This window comes from Camelus ferus, chromosome 31 (genome assembly GCF_009834535.1).
Source record: "Camelus ferus isolate YT-003-E chromosome 31, BCGSAC_Cfer_1.0, whole genome shotgun sequence".
Taxonomy (NCBI): Eukaryota; Metazoa; Chordata; class Mammalia; order Artiodactyla; family Camelidae; genus Camelus; species Camelus ferus.
In genome coordinates, this window is record NC_045726.1 from 8,213,135 (window position 1) to 8,219,338 (window position 6,204).

Genomic DNA, 6,204 nt, shown 5'->3' on the forward strand with positions numbered 1-6,204 from the left:
ATCCTAGGTTTGTAGGGACATCTTGAACAAAGGCAGCAGACAGGAATTAGCCGGGGGGTGGGGTGTGGTTATGGATTTCACAAGGCAGGAAACTGAGACACAAAGAGACTAAGTCACACAGCCAGAGCTGGGTTTCAAAACCGTGCAGTTTGGCCTCACAGCTCTTACCTTTAACCATATGTTCTCCCATCAGATGGAAGCGTTGCAGGAAGGGTAAGGTTTGAGAGGTTAACTTTGCATTTTTGGCTTGTGTCAGTGTGGTGAGATTAGTGTGTGGCCATTCTTCTCTCCCTCCATTCTTGCTTTCCTCCCTGGCTCATCTCTGCCTGGGTTTGTTTAATTGATTCACTTGAATTTAAGTGTAGAATTAAAAACATGGCGTTAGCAATGTCTGTGCTTTTTGCCATCTGTGCATTTTTTTTAACCTGCCTGCCTTGTCTTTTTGCACGTACTTGGAGGACAGAAATTTCCGTAGATAGGATTGAGCATAGAGATCGCTGGTTAAACACTTAAGTTTGTGTGTGTGTGTGGTTGTTGAATGTTACTGTGTGGTGGCTTATTATCTTCATAAGAGCAATTTTGTTGGTCAGAGACTTAATGGCAAAAAAATGCTCTAAACAGGGGTTTTAGTTGCTCCAGAATAGCTGGGAAAGCTAAAGAAACTCTAGGCTAAGCTTCTAGCACGACTTCCAAAAGCAGACTGGAAAACTGGGCCGCCTCCTCTGTTGCTCCGCCCTGCGTAGCACTTCAGGCTGCAGGCGCCCTGAATGGCAGGCCGTGTTCTCTCACTTGCGGGTCATCGTTTAGGCTCTTCCTTTTGCCTCAAATACTCAGTCCACCTCCTCTTGGCAAATGCTTTCCATCCTTTAGATCTCATTCTAAATTTTACTTACCTTTTCCTGATCTTCCATCTTACTCTCCCTCGGACAATCAGATGCCCCTGCTCTCCGCTCCCATCGCCTCTGTATCCCCCTGTTGTGGTACGTAACCATTCATTATTGCGTGTTGGTCTGTCTGTCCCCACTCCTCACTGCATTCTGGCGCCTGGCACATTGTGATGCTTCAAAGTAGGCAGTTGAATGGTTCAGATTTAAAAAGTCACCCATTACACATTTGAAGCTTCATTATCATGAATACTGTATCCATTGTGCTTACTTAATTCTTTTTATTAATATATTTAAGGTCTTTGCTAAGTTCTAGGTGATAGGAAAATGTATCAGAGTGTCCATGCCTGTGACGAACTTAGTTGAGGTCACTAAGGTTGTAGGACAGATACATGAAATGATGAAAACTGAATCTAGACTGAGAAGTTCTGCAGTGCCTCCTCGTGCTTTGGGCTGCGGCCTTTGGCCAGAGCAGTCACTTTTCATTTTTCTGCTCAGGGTGTGGGGAAAGTGAAGATAGGGTGTGTAGTGGTTCCTCTTGTTCTAAATAGTTTCTCATTTAGAAGTGAATTCAGCCAGTTCTACACGTAGTGAATCCTTGTTGAGCATTTTTCTTTTTCTCTTAGATAATTTTAACTTTAAACTGTGAAGAGGACTAATTTTTATGGTGACCTGTTTTCTTACTTTTAACTTAGGCCACAATGTTAATCGCTAGTTTCTAATCTGATAGGTACTATTTATAAAGGCATTGAACCTCTTGTGAGGGAAATTATTCCTAAGTGAAGCATTACAATTTAGCATGTGTTTGAACATAGATTTGAACCTATACTTAACAAAAGGAGGGCTTTGGTCTTGGTTCTAATGCCCTTTGGGCATGGTATTAATTGACTTTAGAAATTAAAATAAAACTTCATTAGGCAGCCATTACTCTTACGTTTATATTCTTTCTGCTCTAAATCCTTAGTGAAAACGTATGCTCTTTAAATACTCAGAAATTGTATGCTGGTTTTATTGTTGAAAAGCTATGTAGTATTATAAACAACTTCCACTTTAAAGAAACGTCAATTGTGAGGGATTTGTGAAAAGAAATTTTAATACAGTTACATAATTAGTACTAATAATTGGCTTTGAAACCTTTAAGGTCAGTGTTATCTTATGCTTCTAGACTCATTCATTCAGCTGATACGTGTAAAAGCACTGTGTCTGTAGCAGAGAGTAAGGAAGTCATGGTTTCTGTTCTTAAGCTTCCGGTCTAGTGGAGACAGATTGAACAAGAGTCGCACTGTGAGAGGTGAGGTGTCTGATGTGGGTGTATGTGGGTGCTTACCTCGTTTGTAGGAAGGCATCAGCAAAGACCTCTTAAGTGTTGTGAGATCTGCCACCTGAGGGATGAGTAGAATCTGGCAGAAGAGTGGGAGAAGGATGAACAAGGCAGAGGGCACAGTTACGAGGGAGGGAGCATGTCTTGAGGGGTGGAGAGTGGGGGTCCTGCAAGCAGACTCAGAAGGCTGAAGTGTGCCTCTGCCGTGGGGGAGCAGGACATGGTGACGCTGGCCACATGGCGAGGGTCTTGTAAGGATTTTGACTTTATCCTGCAGTCTGCTGGGAGAAGATCAGATTCTTTTTTTGAATTTTGGAGCTGATCACTCTGTAGTAGTGTAGCAGTGTAGTAGAGTGGATTGGAATTTGGATTGATGGGTGGTTTGAGCAAATTTGGGGAGGCCAGTAAGCCTTCTGTAATAGTCTGCAAAGGCTGATGATGGGGGCTTGGTGAGAATTCAGTATTAAACTCTACATTCTGAGAACCCACTGAAATAGGTGAAAAACTGCATCCTTGGATAAAGCAGACAGCATGTGCCTGCTTTAAGAAGTGTAAAACTTTATATAGTGTGTATATATATATAGAATCAAATCTCACTTAAGGATCCTGATTTCTGTTAGGAGTCTGTTTCCTAAAGATAGTACACAACTATGTTGTGAAATCTTAATTTTTTCCCTCTCTAGGTGGAGTCCCTTGTTTATTTTTTGAAAATGAAATTTTAATATTCATGTTATCAAGTCTTTGGTCATACTGATTTAAAAACAGATCTTTCTTTTCAGTTTTAAATGGATCTGACTACCACTCTGGAATACTTGACGCTTAATTAACTAGTATGGCAGGGAATTCAATCTGCCCAAATGTTAAGAAGTGCCATTTAAAGTTTGGAAGCCTGAAGCATGACAGGGCTGAGGTGACCATAGCCAAGCCAAGTGGGCTCTTTTTTGAGTAATAAAATAGGCTTTTTAAGTGAGCACAATTTCGCGGAGTGTGTCATAGCAAGACTGGAGAAACAGGTGCCAGTGGTTGGGGGCCTCAGGATGAAACCACAGGCCTGGCCAGAAGATTCCTTATTGTTTTCATCTCTCATGCAGCTCAGGTAAATATGGGGCTGTGCTCGTAGAAGTCATTTGTGTTCCCTATCGTCTTTCCCGTCCAGGAGGAGTAGAAACTACTTTACACAGCAGATTTATGAGAATATGATAAGAAAATTTTAGAGTTCAAGTTTGAACTTCTATTACTGAGAGTTGAAGAGAAAGAAGCGTCAGTGGAGAGAAGAGAAGATGGAGGGGGAGTGTTTCGTTTTCTCTTAAGGAATGGGAGGGTCGGCCCTATTTATAGGAAGAGAAGGAAACAACAGAAAGGAAGAGATTACATGTACACTAGAAACTATTCATTTGCAAGAAAATGACAAAATGACAAAATGACACACTGATACCTTCCTGGAGTTAGCCAGCTGCAGGGCTTGAGGGCGCAGTCCCCACCACTGCCCTCACTTCTGACACCAGTTGCAAGTTCAGATGGTTCCCAAAACTGCCATGATAATTTGCTGGAAAAACTCATGGAACTCGCTGAGAACTGTTATCCTCAGCATTATGGTTTATTATAGGAAAGGGATACAGATCTAAATTAGCCAAAGGAAGAGACTCAGGGCAGAGTCTGGGAGAATTCTAGATGTGTAGCTTTGGCTCTCCTCTGCTGTGGAATCAGGGTGGGCTCCCCTCCCAGTATCAGTGTATAATAGTATGCATGGAGTTGCCAACCGGGGAGCTCACCTGAGTACCTTTGGTGTCCAGATTGTTACTGGGGCTTCATTTATGCATGAATGATTGATTGACTGAATGCCGACAGAGTTGAACTCAGTCTCCAGGTCTGTTGATACTGTGTGACCAAAACCCCCGCCCTAAATTGGTCTTTCTGGAGTGGCCAGTCCCCACCCTAAGTCTGTTGGGTATGGCCAGCCCTACCCTAAGATCTGGTGTAACCAGCTCCTCCCATAAACAAGGACACTTCTATCAGATATGACATAGATTATCTCCCAGAAGCCAAGGCAAAGGTCAGGCTTCAATTTGGGCAAGGCCACCTTTGCTCCACACTTAGATTCTAAAAGGATTGCCTTGAGTTGTAAAAGGATTGCATGGAGTTTTATGTTGAGATTGATCTTGAATAAGGGCAAGGGTGGAAACAGAGAGATGAGTTAGGAAAATTGTTTACAATAGTCCAGTGGGAATGTTGGCTTGACTCAGCTGACAGTGGTAGGGATAAGGTAATAAGAAGTGGTTCCAATCTGGAAACATTTTGATGGAAAGCGGCAACAGGATTTGTTGATGTATTGGAAGTATGTATGATAGAAAGAAGGAGTCCAAGATACCTCCGGAGGCTTTTGGCTTGAACAACCACAAAGGATGGAGATGCCATTACTGAGGTATTGGAAAGCCAGTTGTCCATCATAAGAATTAGGTGGCTCCCACCAATTAAGAAAAAGTCATGAAAACCAGTCCTGTACTGATGGTATCGCAACTCATTAAAGGAAAGTCATTCCTTATGTTTTAGATGTTTGAAAAAAAATGTATTATACTTTATAACCCTGATGTCAGGGCCCCAAATGAACAAAAGACTAACTTACATGTTATGAATACTCTTATATTGATTCTTCTAATAATATTAGCAAAGTGATCTAAACTACATTTAGATATTTTGAGTTATTTCTGAATAGCGACAGTAGTAGAGTTTCTGGACCTGAAGTTATTCAACTTACTGAAACTGGTGAGATTTTTCAGTTCTTGCTCTGTATGTCATATATGTATATATGCATGAGTTATGTCATATTTCTTCATTTCTGGCAAGAGAAATAGTTTCGTTACGCTCTCTGCCGACCTAGTAAGTTGGTTTATTTGGGTCAATTGAGAACATTAATCTAGAGGAACTGTTAATACTGAAATCAGTTATTTGTTACTTTCATGTAGATTTCCTGTACTTTGATGGTAGTTATTTTTGTACAGGCTCAGTTCCTTTGTTGAGTTTAACAGTGAATATTGGTAGTTATTCACTGGATAATACGGAATAATCTAAGTCTTGTACCCTAATTTTAACTTAAAAATCAATAATTAAATTGTTCCAAGTAGCCAATTTTTGTTAGTATTGCTCTGTGTTGATGTTATGAGCAGAATGATTGCAAACTGTTCCGGTATCCGTCTGTTTCCATACATAACTTGTCGTCTGACACTTGTCAGCTAGAGTTTGTGCTATTCTCAAGCCCCAGTCACCCAGTAATATCTTTGCTGCATTATGGAAAGTAAAAAGTCAGCTTAATACTGTTTAGGAAATTTCTCATCATTGGAAATTGTGACTAGATAAACTTAATTCTGATTACATTTAAAGTTGTTTATAGCAGTTAAAAAGATTAGCTAGAAGAGAGCTGTTCTGTTCAGAAGCAAGTTGAGGATCAAATTGTTACTTCTTGGCACTCTACTCTGGCTTAGTTCTTCCTCTAGGCTACTAACTTGACTTTATTTCCTTGTTTTGCAAAGCACACAGATTAGTGAAATGAAACAGACTGGTGTTACTGAAGTTAGAGAATACGAATCTTTGGTCGTACATATACTTTATTAAGAGAGAAGTTTAAAGTTCTTCATGTACAAGGAATTTCATCCTGGTGGTGACAGATCATTCTTCAGTGGTGAGGTGCACTGGCTTTTCCGTTTCTCCCTGCCTTTGTCCTTCCTCCTCCTTTCCTCCCTCTGTTTCTCCAACTTTCTCACAATTTATTAAATATCTAGAGTCAAATCTTAAAAAAATTAATATAGTAATTAGCCTAGCTTAAAAAAAATATGTTCAACCTTGAATGATGTAGATAAAAAGAACAATATTCCCAGATATTTTATGGAATCAGAGCTAAAACCCTGACTGCTCTGTTGCCTGAGGTCCAGAATATTTTAGAGAGCACCATTAGACAGAGCCAAGAGCCATGCTGCTGTTTAACTTCTTCAGGGAAGACTAACC

General features: G+C 40.5%; 1 protein-coding gene across 1 annotated transcript in view; it reads left to right on the forward strand.

Annotated features, from left to right (window-relative positions):
- Positions 1-6,204, forward strand: part of XKR6 (XK related 6) — a 227,742-nt gene that overhangs the window by 30,326 nt on the left and 191,212 nt on the right. The window lies entirely within an intron of this gene.